At 44.7% G+C, this 16,323-nt stretch overlaps 1 long non-coding RNA gene across 1 annotated transcript in view; it reads left to right on the top strand.

Moving 5' to 3' along the window:
* Positions 1–15,036, top strand: part of LOC309448537 — a 34,335-nt gene extending 19,299 nt beyond the window's left edge. The window contains exon 3 of the long non-coding RNA XR_014185816.1: positions 15,021–15,036. This is a non-coding gene — a long non-coding RNA (uncharacterized lncRNA). The remainder of the gene's footprint in view (positions 1–15,020) is intronic.
* The last annotated feature ends 1,287 nt before the right edge of the window (positions 15,037–16,323 follow it).

Raw genomic sequence — 16,323 nt, 5'->3', positions numbered from 1 at the left:
CATGTGCAAAACACTTTCCCTTTCATAGTAGATTTCCTCTCTTTTCCCTGTTTTGGCCTTCTTTTGTTTGTTTTATTCTCAGAACAAAAGCAAGATCCATATGCTCCGATGGCCTTGGTGTCAGATGGCTGCCTTAGGACCCTGCTCTAATACACACCATGCAAACAATAAACCCAAGGTTGGTCTGGGTAGAGCTGGATCTCTAAAGCAGGTTCAAGGAGTGGCACCATTCTGCTAACACTAGTTGTAGCTTGTTTTTGGAGAGAAATCCAACACGACATGCAGATTTCCTTCTGGGCTGACTTTGTAGTGGTTATCCAAAAACCCCATTGGTCTGGCCATTCCCAAACTCCTTGTCTTTGGTGAAAATTTATACCGAAGCTTTTGAGAGAGTTTTCTCCTTTCAACTCGTGCTGTTTCCACCTCCAGATGTGAGCTGAGACTGTGGAGTTAGAAATGAAAAACAAGAAGGCATCCAGTTTGTTAAATCTATAACTTAATATTGATTTTGGACATCCCATGAATTGAAATAAGCCTTCTGTGCAGAAATCCTGGAAGATGCCATGTTCACCTCTCCTCTTGACACAGCATTTTATCGATCTCCATGTTTGTGCCACATGAATGATGGATTATCGCATATCAAACCTTGCAGTATTCATTTAGTGCCTTTGAATAAAACATTTCTCACAGATTAACTGAGCAGTTTTAAGTGAACAACCATTTTCATCTGTTTTAAATTTTCATGGATACTTTTCTGGAGAACAAGTACATTGTTAATAATTGAAGGGAATGAGACCTTGCTAATCTCTTTGTATTTTAATAAAGTCTTGTTGCACCCCATCCATTTATTTTAAAACCCCAGCATTTATTAAAAATTTGTTAAATTTACTTGCCACCTTTTGAAATTAATAATCGTGAGATTGCATGAAAAGAAGTTATTATTTATGTACTAGGGAATTGGAATTTCATTGCGTCCAGCTATAAATGTCGCTTGTGATGGATTGAATGGAGGAGAGGAGAGAGAAACACTTTTCAGTGGAAGCAGAGATGCACTTGGACTCCGATTCAAATCTTCCCTGCCTGTGCCAAGAGCTTCTCAAAGCTTGACTTTACACGGTCCCGTTTCTCTTTTTCAAATACAATTACTCCTTTACACACAGCCCCAGGATTACATTTCAAAGGAGAAGCGAAAAACCAGTATGTACATGATTTCTTTTATCATTATCAGGATGCTGTCAGCCCTTAGAATGCTGATCTCAGAAATATTTCATTCCAGCAAGTTTCATTAAATTCAGTGGTCAGGTAGAGCATGTTTGGTACAGGGATCTAATAAAGAGAGTCCTGAAGGCTCCTAAAGATGCCGTGTGTTAGTCGTACATGGTCAGAACAGTGAAGAGGCTTTGGCAGTGGAAAAAACCAAACTAAATGCATTAGGTGTCCCACTCGGAGGGTGTTTGTGCGCACAGAGAGCAATTAGTTCTCTAGCTCTGCGCTAGTACAGATTTTTGTGACCAGTAGATTTTTGCTGATTCCAGCCGCTCCTCAGCTACTCCGCTTTCATTCTACATCTGGTAATTGTCCTTTGCTTTTAAGGGGCTGTGTCAAGAGGGTAATAATCAAACAGTCTCTGCCTCCTCCGAGAACCTCTTTGAAATGTTGCTTGTAAATCGCTTGTTGATATTTGATCGTGAGTCACCTCTGCATAGGTCTTTGCCGGGTGTTAAAACCATTGGAAAGATGTTGGAATGCTGAGATAAGTTGATGTATTAGTGGGGAGAACAGAAATTGGACTGGGCAGCGCAGCGTGCATTTAGATAGACAGCCTTTCATGTCGAGCTATTTCAAGCAACAAGTTGTGAAAACCTGTGGTGGGAAGGAGCTTAAAACAGCTCTGCATTAAATCTTACTCTAGGGGAAAAAAACCCTCCTTTTCCACATTTTAAATCAAGTTTCTGCTTAGCTGTTTACTGATGAGCGCATGGCAGGGGATAGAAAAAGGCAAAATCAGTGCATGAGACACATTTTTAATGGAGCTGCTGTTATCGAGCTAAGCAGGTTGAGTTTGATCAGTATTTAGGGTGGGACTTGTCCAAAAAAATGCCGCTGTACTGCTAGAAAGGGTATTGTTCAACAAGAACATCAGTGTATTAAGTACCTCTAATCATGTCCTTGGCAAAGGAGTATGGTCACAGAGGGTGGTATCAGTCACTGCCATGTGCTTGGATATAAAACTGAATGTCTGAGTACTAGTGATCTGGGACGCCTTCCCATTTGCAGACTAATATTCTTCCTATCTCTGTTCCCTGTGGATTTGCACGAGTTACAGTTCTTTCACTTCCTATCTCAGGCTGTGTAGCATCATCCGTAAATAGCTGTCATATTCCACCCAAGGTGGAATTTGCTGCATTTCAGTGGTGGATGAAGCGATTTCAGTTTTCGTGTAGGAGAGAGATCGCATGGAAACTGGGCTAAGCTCTGGGCCATGCCCTAGCGATTTGTGCTCCTTCTATGGCACAAAGCAGTTGGGAAACAGGATGATCCCTCTGCAGACCAGTTCCTAGAAGTGGACATAGCTTTCTGTGTCACCCCATCCACAGCCCTGCAGGGGCACATCCTTGACATTCCTTCTCAAAGTGTTACTGACCACTGCTGAGCCTCGGGGTTGTTCTCATTTATGCCATGGACCGGTACCCAGTGGCACCAGTCACAATGCAAAAGTTGGAATTTCACATCAGTTGGAATTTTCTCTTGACCACATACATTAAATGCACAGGACCAGTTTCATCTGGGGATAATTCACACATGCTCGGTGTTTGTCCAGTTCTGCTGTACGGTAAATTATTTCCAAAACACAGCCAGGCACACTGAATATGACACCTAATTTGCATTTATCATTCCTTCTGTATCTCCAGTTATGGTCTTTGGCTCGTGCATCCACAGGCAGTGAAGAAGGAGGTTCTCTCTTCAGGCAGTAAATACCTGGCTTGTCCTCTCCTTGAAAGTGAAATAGGGGCCAGTTTACGTCTTTCCATTATGCATTTGTTTAGAGCGATTGCTTTCTACCAGGTCAGCAGTTCATCCCTATGTACCCACTTATCTCTGAAAGATACAGACTGCCACTTTCCTGCGGTCCAGCCCGCACTGACTGTGACTGATGGCTTTGCTGAGACCTTGGGAACTTCAGGCCAGTGGTAAATCTCTGCAGAAATGAGGATTTAGCCTTTTTAGAAGACAAACGACTTGTCTGGAGGTTGACTCCTCTCTGCAGTGTAACACAATCAGTGCTCACACGACTGCTGCGCGCACTCTCCGTGGCCACAGGCTGGAGAGCAACGTAAGGCAGGACTCAGCTGCAAACCCTTTGTACTTCTATGACATGGGCTTATTTGGGCTCGAACTGCAAGTGATGTCAGTGCTCTTGTCGCTTGAGGCTCTGGCCTCCTGATGATCCTATTTTTGCAACTGGCTTGTCCCAAACTGACCTCCTTTAGCTGCTGCTTAGCAAATGCACAGTCACACACACCCTGTGGCACCTCGGGATGCAGTCACACAATCCCAAATTCACATGAGCCAGTCTCCGCTGTCCCGTCTCTTTGCATTTACATGCATTTTTGCATTCTTACAAACAGAATAATGCAGGTTAAACCTCTCCAACACACAGGCTGTTGTGGGCACATGCTTTCCTGCTTGTATGTGCAGCCAGACACACAATCCCAAGTTCACAAGCGGTAACATTCACAATACAAATATTCATACTGTATGGCAGGTGAAGTTATCCGGGCCACCCAGCTCTGCACCGCACATCCATCATCAGTGCAGAGACCACGTGAAAACATGTTTTTATTTTTACTTTACTTGAGATGGACATAATTAATGAACTGAACATTACTCTGGGATCGGTAAAGCAGCGGTGGGAATGTTTTGAAATCACATTACATTGAAGGTCTGTTATTTTTTAATATCATCAAGTGTATTTTCAAATATGATCTATGGGTGAATACTGAACCAGCTGTAACCCTGACAACAATGACCCAGATGGTAGTCAGCAAAATGGACTAAGTGAATAATGTTGAGTTAGAACCAGTGCTTCGCAGAAATCTGTTAGACCCTGCAGTAACTCAATACAATTTAAAGTCGTTGAGTGAATTTCACATTCTCCATGTGATCCCACACGTGGAGGTGCTGGAAGGGACGTGCATATGGACAGCACAGAACATAGAAGAGAAACAGCTCAGTACAGCAGTGTGCATCGGGCGAGATCTTTCTGGAATTATAAGAACTGGATTTATTTATCCCCATAAAACTCCGTGAGGCGCTTGAATAACCTAGAGACACCACTATTCATTGCCAGTCAACCATCATAGTCAGGGACAGATCTGCCGTAGAGCAGAACAGACTTTAGCAGAATTAGAGCGCCGTGATTCAGCCGTCTCCAGCGGCTGCGTTTCTGCGAGCATTCAATCACCCTGGCTGCAGCGACAGAGAGGGATGGCTGGAAGCACAAAACAAAGCAGCTGTGAATGGGAAGGGGCATTGACTTTCTGTCGTTAACCTTTAAGACCCTTTTTGGCAGCCCTAGCAAGGAGAAGAATAATGAGCAATGGCCAGTGTTGGTGCTGTGCAGAGACCCTCCAGCCAACTAAGTCATTCAGCCTGCCCCTGCAATGCTGGGTTAATTCTTGTTCAGCCACCAGGCCCGAGGTGAGCCTGGGGCAAATGGGCTTAGGATGATTGTTTGACAAGCTGCCCTTCCTCACTGTGCACGGGACACTGAGCTGAGACAGAAGGATACGAAAGAAAGAGGCAACTGGAGCGGCAGCAGAAAGATGCTGCTGGTGGGGAGCGTTGGGAATAGTTCTTGGATTAATGGGGAGCCCAGAGCAATGCAGCATAATTGCCAAGAACGAGACCAGGTCAGTCCAAGCCCGGAGCATGTGTGAGTTTAGCCATGGTAATTCCAGCAGACATGCACAGCTTTGTCCCTGCTTGAGAGCAGAGACCAAGGGGACCTCTTAGCTGCAAAGGTCTGAAGAGTTTTCTCCTGCACACAATCATTCCAGCTATGGTGATTGTTTGTGTGCTGCCAACTCCATCAAGTGTAACAACTCCAGGAATGCTATAGCCATAATGATGCGTTACCACTGATAATGAGTCCATTCGTCAGAATTACAGTCCTCAGTGGGAAAAATGTTTTGAGTCTACGTTGAAAGGTCCATCAGTGGATATGGGTTTGGAGTGAAAGGCCAGGAGAGGGCTGAAGACACCCATGTATAAGGGCGGATTGGGGGGAGGCTGATGGTGTGCTTTTGCCAAGGTAGTCTGGGTAGCATCTGACATTTCAGAAGGCTGTAAAAAGCCAGAAAGTAAACAAGCCTCATTAGTTCCAACAAAGGGCAATGTACGTAGCTGCCAGCTTCTGGTTTTTTCTTTAGCTTCCCCCTTACTGTCTAAGGACTGCATTATCATAAACAGCTTCACAAATTGCATAACAAACAGAGCTTTAAAATATTTTAAGAACAGTCGAATGATAGGTAACTCATATTCCATGGGGTGAGTCTTTTTCTTCCTTCCTTCTTCCCATTGCCATAGATCCCTCCTTTTCTCTTTCTCCCACTTCTCTGTTCCCTTGATGTCTTCCTTGCTCTCTGTTTCTGCCCCTGTCTCTGTCTCTCTCCATCTCTCTCAGCTTCTCACTGTGCCAGACAGCACGTGTATGTTCCCAGTGCCTCCAGTGTTCAGCACAGTTATTCTCCTAGCTGTTGGGAAGGAAGAGATTTGGGGTGGAAAATTTAATGAGGTGATCCATAAGCCAGCTGTTACCCATTTGTGTTTGTTTCTTGCTGGAACGAGGTAATTTGTACATCCGCTTGGCGAACAGAGGGACAAAATGTCAGAGTCGAGCGTTGTGACACACGCAGCCCTCCACGTGCTTTTGCTCATGGGTGACTGGGGAGATGCAGAGCTGTAACCTGGGGTCACAGCTAAACTCAAGCTAAGCCCCACCCCGAGTTATGCCCAGCTTAAAGCTGCCAGGAGGAGATCGGCAAGCGGGGCGCCGTTCAGACGGAGGAAAACAGCTTGAGAAAGCAGCTGACATCGGAGGGCACACGCAGCAGTGACAGACATTATTTGCAGAGGTGCCAAATCATTTCTGCAGGCTATTTCGGTTCAGGCACAGATAGCAAAACCACAGTTCCTCTGTATTGTTAGATATGAAGCATCATATTCAGGCATGAATTTATTTTCAGAAGCAAAGATTTGTAATCCGTTCCTGTTTTTGGAAAGGTCCCTTTTTGAATGCCCTGAACTAAAAAAAGATACAGGCTCACCTATGGATACTGGAGACAGAGCTTCATTCCTTTCTTGCTGCTAAATTCTGTGAAATTCGAACTGGGCAGAAGTGAATATTGCTCAGCCAAGGATTGTTTTATTATTGAACAAGCCTACCCAGAGTTATCATCAAAGGGAAGAGCAACTTGGGAGTATATGTTTAATACCATGCTCCAGGGTTATGTCACACTGTGTCTCAAGGCTAAGATGTGATGTTGGAGACTTGGTTACTCCGTATGCACTGGGGTAGGAGTTTATACTCAGGATGATCCGAAGCGGTGATGTGACAGTCTTATCTTGTGTCTCTTGGCCTCCTGCATTAATCCTTTGCAGTGTACCACAAAGTCAGCTTAGGCTTGGAGGAGCAATCAAATAAATTTGAAAACTGCTCCTAGAGGAGGTAAATATTCGCTAGACAAGCAGAAAGAAAAGCAATAATATACCGTGTAAGCTACTGCCTTTTATTAGCTCAGCTCCCTTTTCTCCCCTTGTAAAGTGTTGTTGCATTGTTATATTAATCTTTACTCGGAAGCAAATTAAAGCAGGGACAGTTGTCAGAGTATTATTAAGAACATCTGTTTAATTAGGGCTGCCTTTGCATCCATTTGAGAGAGAAATGTAACACCCCTGTTCATCCACTCCTGCTGTTTTGCTCCCCCTTCCCACCCCTCCCCAGCTACGTTGCATGCCAGAAGAAGAACGTGCGGTGAATGTAGGAGCACCTGGGGCCTTTATTACCTTCCATTTCCTCTGCTCATAAGAGGTGTCATTTCTTCCTATAAATGCTGGGGAAGGAGGCGGCAGGCAGGGAGGTATAGCTGTCGTGGGGTTTTTTAGTGATCTCTGTCTTGAGAGCCTCTATCCCTACTTCCTTCCCCTCAGAAAATAATTTGGAATTCTGTAAAGAGATCATGAATAACTATTAATTATCATTAGCAATTTGCCATTCCAGGCCAGCCTTTCATCTGGGAATCTCAGAGCAGTTTTACAAATGCTAATTAATTGAGACTACTCCATGAAGTAGTCTGTTAAGCTCATTTTACAGGGGTAAATCAAGGCTAAGAGATACGAAGCGACTTGCTTGACTCTAATGTGGTGCTGCCAGTGGAACCCAGGCTTCCCAGCTACAAATCACATCACAACCACCCCACAAGTGAGGTTCTCACGCTCTCCCACCTTCCCTGCGGTGCCCCAGCTGGACGATGGCACCCCCCAACACACAAGGCAATGCCAGAAGGTGCTAAAAACATCTGCCCAAGCTTTGGCCTTGTCCATTTCTTGGTCTTCACGAGATGGTTCAAAAAATACAGGTTCCCTAATAATGATAAAATACAGTGATCTAACTGCAGTCTGCCTGTGGTTGCCAGAATTTTAAGGGACTGCTCTGAACATATTCTGTTCTTCCTTAATCATTTGCTACTGGTCTTTGTCAGGGCTGTGATCCAGCTTTTGCTCTGACCCATTCAAAACAGTTCTTACAATCTTATGCCTGTCTGTCTCCCTTTCTCCATGTATCTCTGCATTTCTGTGTTTTTCCAGATTGCAGTATCTGATCGTCTAGGCACCATTTCTTCTGTATTTATGTAGCTATTTGCCCAGGCAGCCAGCAGTGAATTAATCATTATGTCTACAGTCTCAGCCGGGAAAGGTATTGACTCATAGATTCAAGTCCAAGAGGCCAAGAGCTTGTTTGTTACCTGGTAAGACTAAACTTCATTTGGGGCTGCTCAAGGTGTCACGGGTGGTTTAATGAGCTAACTTCATGAACTATGAAGGTCGGAGCTTAGCTCTTCGCCAGTGCACGGAAAACACGGTTTGCGTGTCTGATTGCCTTATTCTATGTGCAGCAATTCGCTCTACTGCGCATCACAGCAGTGCAGGGAAGCACTTGCAGCAAAGAACAGTTATGAAATCACAAGAGTTGAGAAAAATGGACCCAACTTCCCCCCTGCAACCCTTTCTCCATGCTCTATCATATGGTTTTGAAAATCCGAAATTTTGAATCAAACCTTTTTCTCCATTTACCATGGACCATTATTCCCTAAGAGGATATTCCCTGAAAGGTCTGCCTGTTCAGTCATATACGTTATCCCCTGACTCGGGCTATCTGGTGACTTAATCAGGTTTAAAGCTATGTCAGGTCACTCAGAAGTTCAGACCAGTCCATACCTATCTGTGAAACCAAATTCCAGTGAGTAGTCTGAGGTATTGTAGCAAGAGCTACATGCTAGACATAGTAAAAACCCCATAAAGCCCAGCTCAGTTTACAAGTGCTTGGAAATATCTGGGGCTCTGGGATAGTCTAAAAAAATCTGGACTCTTGAATAGTTGAGGCTTTCCTCTCATTATCAGTATTAACCATATAATTAGGTATTATCTGACAATTATCCATAAATACTCACCACAACATGATATTTGCTAAGTAATAATTAGGCTATGAAAGGAACTCAAATAATACCTTTGTCTAGAAAATTAAAGGCCCTGCATTGCATTTATACAGCACCATGCTGAGGGGGTAATCGGGTTTAAAATTGCAGTAAATTACAGTTAGACCAAATCTCAGCCCCCTTAAGTGTAAAGAAGCTACAGGGCAAAAGAGAATCAGGTCTCTGAAGAAATTGTAGAGGAAACCATGTGGATTCCAGTTCTTTGCGGCAGGTTTGAAATGCAGCCAGTGGAAGATGCCGGGTCCGCTTCACCATCCGCTCCGGTGCGGCCGAGTTGGCGCCACCTGAAGTGGGGGCTTCTTGGTATAGAGACTTGTCATGGTGGGATTTGGCCTTGCCAAACTCAGTTCATGCCCTACCCAACCACCTCCAGTCAGTGCCAGTCTGGATTGACGCAGGACTGGGACCTGGTTATCTCTGGAGCAGGTGACATTGAGAGTCCGGCGTCTGAATTTAATTCTAATGTCTCTTACACACACCCTCTGGCAAAGACCCTCGGCTTCAGGAGAGCCCTGATCGTTTGCTAACAGAGACAGCCTGTGAAATTTTCATCCCATTAGGAAATAACAGAGCTGAGGAAAGAAGACCATTTGTCTAAAAGAAGAAAAGTGTGTGAGGACATCGATGGTGCTTAAATCTGTGCAGAAAGTGCAGTATAAACATTAGCTGCTGGGCAGGAGGCTGAATCAACTGAAGCCTCAAACATTTTAAAATGTTTTTATTAAAGTTCCCCTTTCAGCCTTTTTATTGTAGGTTTTAAATTCTAATGTGCAGAGAGGACAAAGTAGGTGACTTAAACCTGCCACTGCCTGGTGAACTCTGGCGTTTTATATAGGGAGGCTTTGAAGAGAAAATGTGTTTCTGTGCTCTGATCCGTGAAGGATCTGTGCAATGTTTGTTCACTTGACAGAGGTAAACACCTGCATGTTGAGGACAGAAAATGTAAGAACAATGCCATGCCAGCATTAAAACTGGCTTAAAACCCTTGTAAATTTGGCTGAGGATGTTTAGAAAATACAGTATTTAGTGTACACAGATACACCAGCCTGGACTGTTCAGATCTGCGTCCCGCCTAAGTTTTGGACAGGAGGCTGCAAGTTAAAATGCAGGCACCGTAGGACCCTTCAGTTCTTAGTTGTTCCTCAGATGTCTGATGCAAAGGGCCTCACGCTGTTCATTTTGCAGAGCCCTGTAGGTCTGAATGCTGCAGCCCTGCCCCTGTTTGTAACCCGTATCTCTTCCAAAGATTACTGTCTGTGGGAGGAATGTTTCGCATGAGTGCTCTGTGAGCGGCTTCCATCCGACTCGGGTTACTGCAAACATATCATTTATGCCATTTGAGCTAAGCTGACCGATTATGGCTGAAGTGGATGGAGGAACGCTCTCAAAAAGCAATCTGGCTGCCGAGCTGCGGGGACGGCGGCTTCTGACAGCGGGGCAAGAGCAGTTCAGTGGGGTGGGGAGACAGCGTAAACTTCTCCAGCTGCTCTGTGGAAGGGCCGTCTTTTGGAAAAGGTGTCTGGCACGGATGCCAGCCCGCTAGCTGAGGTTCCTCTGCAAATGCGGGGCAATCCCAGTGTCGTATCGGTGTAAATCTCATAGCAAGTTTTGCAGGTGTTGTTTTGTGAATTGCTGCCATCTCCGCCAGGTTTCCCCAGTGAATTCAGGTACACAGGTGAGGGGTTTTTACTTGGCATTGCAGAATTTCCTTATTCCAGCCATCTGGCCTTTTGGGAAGAAATCCCATGGCTTTACAGTGGCGCATCTCTAGTTCAACATCCTCGGTAACCGGCATTCTTTCCTCGGCAGCTTCTCTCCGTCCCTGCTGCAACATGGGACGCTGCGCTCTGCCCGGTGAATTCAGCTCTCAGGCTGTAGAATCAAGCAGCTCTGAATCTCTTATTGCAAGACAGAGATCCCGCCTGGCAATAGTGAGCAATCGGCACCATCTGCCGCTGTGCAAAGCCTCGTAGGCTTCCGTGTAGCTGCAGGAGGTTTCTCTCCACTGCCACCTGTTTGCCATTTAAATTATGTATGTGTCCCCTCCCTGATATCTTTGTTTCCAAATGAAAGGCAGAGATGAAACAGCAAGATCTGTGTGCTTTCAAGCACGTGGTTCAGCCTGGGTTCTTGTGTGGTTCCTGCTTGGTCAAAAGTGGAAGACTCCTCATTGGGTCATGCTGCCATTTGACTATGTAGGCCATGGAATAAGGAATGACATCTCTCTGCAGTGCGTCAGCCTGGGTCAAGTCCCATTATCACTTTCTGTTTCTTGAAATCTTCTTCCCCACCTTATCTCTGTTTTCTTTTTTTAAACTTTAAAAAATCAGGACATGATACTGAGCTTTGGAGTCAGAGTCCCGGGCGGATTATTAACACCAATAACGAAGAGGACAACTTTACAAGGACAAGGAGTTTGTTAAAATCATTAATTTTATTCATAATAGGGAATTAATGTGCAGAAAGGCGGTGCCAGCCTGGCTGTAATTGCTGTTTGGTTTTAAAATATGAAGTGCAAAGTTAAAAGTCATTTCCAGCTGCTGCTTCCTTTCTCTTCTCCTTCACTCTCTCCTTCTTTCTCTTACTCTTCTTGCTTGTTTTTGTTTCACAAGAATTGATTACTTTTTTCCCCTCTGCTTCTTCTTCATTACAAGTCATTATATTTCATCATTACAAGATTTTGGTCATATTTCATTGCTTTCCCATTATGTTTTCATATTTTTTTCTGCCAATATTACCATACGGAGCAGAGCCAGGCAGGGAATTCAAGCAGCTCAGGACTATTTGATGCTTTAGCTCTTGTTGGAGTTAATCAGCAGTCGTATCTTTGGCTACTTTTGGCCTTCGAGCCCAGAAATTCTTGGTCATTATGGTCTGACTCATCTTAAGTTTTATGCAGAAGAAGATGTGCAACTCGGTTGTCAACATTTGATGTACACATGTACCCAAATGCACGCAGGCAGCTTCAGCTCTGCCGGAAGACAGGGCGGGAATGGTGTGAAAAGGTCAGAGACAGGCGTCACACTTCAATTGGAAGAGAGGAAGGAAGGAATAAAAAGTTCAGTCTTTTAAATTCAGTTTTTATTGTTGCAATAAATTCTATCAATTGCCTGAATGCAAGCAGATTCTGAAATGCCATATGCAAAGTTCCTTGCAGGAGAACTGGAAACTTTGAGAGGCCACTTTTTTGCCAGGGTGCTGAGCTGATTCAGGGAACGTCTTGAGAGCTGCTCTCAGTCAGACTTGGCCCCTGCTGAAGAGTCTCAGCTTGAGCTTCTTTTTAATTGTCTAGACCAGAACATTAAGTCTGAAAAACTCCTGTGACCCAGTTCCAGTTGCAGAGCTCGTGATTCACCTCAGCTACAACAAAATATAAGAAAAGTTAGTTACCGTCCTTTTCTTGCTCTTTCCCTCTCCTTTGTTATATCTTCAATATTTGTATAGCTTCATTTTAGTTCTGATAAAAGCAAATGACATTTTAAGTTTTATAGCACGATTTATTGTCATTTGGGTTTTAATTTATGAAAAAATAATTGAAAAGAAAGAGGGATTTAACCCTGACAGGCATTCTCGATAGCTATGAGCCGTAGCTGTGAGACTGTAGCTGTTTCAGGACATATTTTAGTCACCCAAGAATGACAGAGACTTATTTACTGATACTAGTTCTGTGCAATGGGCTGATTGATGCCCCTTCCTCACCCCCCTACCCCGCTACTTTATTTTGTGTATTCCCAAGTTTGCACATCATCACAAGACGCTGTTGCATGGGTGTGTTAGGAGGGTTCTCTTTGGCGCCTGCTGTGTGTGGGCAGGGGGAAAGCTGAGTATGCGCAGGGCTGCAGCTTTTCCTTTGCTCTTCCTCCTTCTTACTGGTGTTTGTGTCTCTGTGCACTTGGCCACTGGGGATTTACGCAGCATTTTTTTGTGAAAAATGGGATACAAAAGGAGCTTGGCTTCTCTTTCACCTGCAGAGGGAGCTCTGGGAGGGCCAGGGACATACCAGCTCTGCCTTTTCAGCACAATTCTGCAGATTTCTCACATTTCAGACCCTGGGCTGTTAGTCAGAGGCGTTTCACCAGGACTAAACCCATCTGAAGTGAGCGCAGCACGGTGAAGAGCGGCGAGCAGATGTTTGCATTTCACACTGCGCCTCTCCTCTCTCTCCAGCTGCCCCTCCTGGAAGCGGATTGTTCACCGATAAGTGCAATGGGGATTCTTATTGACCAGCCTCTGGAAAAATGTTCTGCGAATCCTGGTCGTGTGCTGGGGCTGAGGGCAGGATGCTGGGGAGCCGCAGGGATTTCTTGCTTGGGCAAGACAATTCTGAGTTGCTCCGGCGTTGTCTTTAGCAGAGGGGGCAGATCAAGGGCCACTGACCAGAACTTTGCCAGGTTTGTGAAAAAACTGTCAGCATGTGGCCTCCAGTGTTGAGGGACTGATGGTGTGAATCACAGCCCTGGTGCCTGCTTGTCAGTCTGAGGCCAAGAGGAAGCAGCTTTTGGTTTCCTTTCTGAAACACCCACATTCTTATGTATCAGGAGTTAAAATCCTGGTCCTAATGTCCTGAAATAACACCTACTGCATTTAAATACTGACATTTATTTGGGTGGGGAAGGAAGTGAAATCCTAACTTGTATAAGCAGGCTTCTAAAGTGCAATTCTGGCCATACAACACAATATTCTAGAAACAGATAAAATCACTGTGCTTTGCATATATTAGGGATGTGGTGATACAACAGGCATTCTCAGTGGATTACACTAGGAAACGTAGCTACTAAAATTGGATCTGCAAATGGAGTGCGTTTTTGTAGCTGGCACATGGCAGGTCCTGGGATGGTATGAAGCCCTGGACATGCGTTCACTACAGGTTCTCCCCCTTTGGAAACGTTTTCTCTGATTGTGATTCCTCTCAGCAGTTTCCCTCTGACCTTTGAGTTTAGAAAGCCCTTAAGTACCAGAAAGAAGGGAAGCAAAATATTTGTAGTGATAAATTTTCACCCCTGCTGGCAAGTCAGTATTAGTCCTGGTTTTGTGACACTGTCAGGCTCTAATGGATCAAAAATGGACCTTATTTCCAATAGCTTTGACTCCCCAAGCAGGTACCTGTGCAGTAGGCCACATTTTATCTCCAGAATGTAATAAAATTATATAAAATTGTATGCATGTTACATGTATTGTTTATGTGCTTCATTTTATATGTTGCTGATATTTTTGATATTAATAATATCAGCTGCCTCGCTCCATTCTCTGACTCCCTATTTCCCCATCCTTCACGGTTTGCAGAGAGGCAGAGCTCAGTGGAAACATTGCCAGAAGGTTGGAAGTGGCACCACGAGGCTGGAAATGCCACCACGAGGCTGGAAATGCCACCACGAGGCTGGAAATGTCGCCATTTCCACCCAGCTCTGCCTCTCCACGAACTGTGAAGGATGGGGGAACAGGGAGGTGGAGAATGGATTGAGGCAGCTGGGAGATTATTAATATTGAAAATATCAGCAAGCGTCAGCCCTTTGATCACAGGGCATGTTTACAAAAGGACCTTTCCTCTGTGTGAAGGTGCTTGCACACTCCAGCAGGCTTGTTGGCATTCACTGCGTGCCACAGCATCTGGTTGTGTCTCTAGCTCTGTGGCTGTCCAGAGAGGGATTGTAAAATGAGTCGACAGGTAGATAAATAAAGAGAGAAAACTGGGCTATCGTCAGAGACAAATGCAGGTTTATGCAACTTGGCAGGAGGCGGGGAGGGATAAGCCAGAGTGTGTGTGGAGGCATCGCAATCGCACTGGAATCTGTGGTGCGAAGGGTCTGTGAGAATGGGAAAGGAGAGGGTGGACAAGCACCATCAGTGACCTGGACCTGGTGTCCAGCTCCAGCCCTTGTGCTGTACCTGGTGCCACATCACCTCTCCAAAGCATTTCTGCTCTCCTAGGTCATGATCTGCTTGTGTTGGTGCTGATTACGGCTCTTCTAAAACAGAAATAATAAATAGCACCATTCTGCTCTGTGCTGCATCCTCATCTGGGTACTGACATGGACCTTCTTCTGAACTGTCTCCTTGGGAGAGGGTTTGAATCACTGCGAACCAAGGGCAGAAGAAGAACTGTAGGATCACCCAGTCCTGTCAGCCCTAGCCTGGTCTGCAGATATTAATACGATTTCTGTTTGGTTGTTTTTTTGATTTTTTTCTTTACCATTAGAATCTAGTATATGAGTCTGATGGCTTTTTTGTTTCTTTTTAAACCAGAACTCAGCAAGATCCATCAAGACAATGGGTGCATGTTTCAGAGCCTTACCCAGGTATGTTGTGACTGGTATAAAAACACCTGTAGCAGGAGATGGCACAGTGGCATCTCTCTTCCCTGGCTAAGACTGCCGGATGCTAATCACAGTGTAAATACTAATCATTAATAATAATGTCTGAGTAGCTGTCTGAAACTCTCCCGTGGTCGGTGCCATCCGCGTTGGCAGGCAGTGGCAGGAGATGGCTCGGTATTTCATCAACAGCATTTGCAAGCTTTTGTTCAGACCCAGTGCAGATGTTTGGTTCAGCCTTGTTTGTGCCCCTTTTTATTCGCTGTTGGCTGATACACGGGGAGAGTCCGGCTGTTTGGAGGAAAGGGGTTCCTTGTGCACATTTAGAAAGGCAGTTATGGGTGTGAGAACAGACCTTAGATCATGAAACCTTTGCAAAAGGTGAAAATCCGTCCCTTGCCAGGGTGCTCGTCAACCATCGTCTGCCATGCAGGGCTCTACATTCATTAGATCAAAACAAGCAAAGCAGTAAGCAAACAAGCAGAAAAAGGATTCAAAAGAAATTTAGGGGGCAGTATCCCCTCAAGGTTTTTGTCCAAAAAATAATGACCATTTTTTTTTTACCAGCTTGTCCTGAGACTTTTGGTTCAGTCCTACATTTTTAGTACTTCTAGTAATGACCTGCTGTAGTACGAATCAACAGTTTCTTAATGGTATACCTCACAAATCATTTTAGGGCATTCTTTATATAGCACTGCGGTGGGTTTTACCCACAAGAGCCTTTAATGGGAGATGCTTACACTGGGAGGGAAGATATTGCAGCTGAGTGGCTGGACATGAATTAGCTATAAATTTCCTCAAGGGTGAATGTTGCTCTAGCAGCATTTTTAGCATCTTTGCCTGAGAGAGAACAGGGAGCTGAATAAGGAGTGATACTCTGACGTCATTTTAAATGTTCTTAGGGCTATCTCTACTCACACGGTTTATACAGTTTAAGGCCTGAAATGTAAATGTTACTGTTATACCAAGATAAGACACAATGAAATGGTGTCTGTAGCTGGTGAGGGTTATTTCTGTATATCAAATTATTTCATGCTACTAGGTTTTCAAATGGACTCTAATTAAATTAAACAGCTTTTATTTTTTTCCTTTAGCACCACAGGCAGATCGAGGTTGTGTTGCAATTATGGGGGAAGATCTATATTTACAGTCTTGAAAGAATTAGCGCAGAAGCCACAGTTGTCTGTGCCTGGCATGATGTTTTCATTCTGCACGGATGTTGTGTAACCTTCTGG

This window comes from Streptopelia decaocto, assembly GCF_964273445.1.
Source record: "Streptopelia decaocto genome assembly, chromosome: 21".
NCBI classification, from domain to species: domain Eukaryota; kingdom Metazoa; phylum Chordata; class Aves; order Columbiformes; family Columbidae; genus Streptopelia; species Streptopelia decaocto.
The sequence above is the reverse complement of the archived record's forward strand: the minus strand, read 5'-3'. Positions and strand labels throughout refer to the sequence as shown.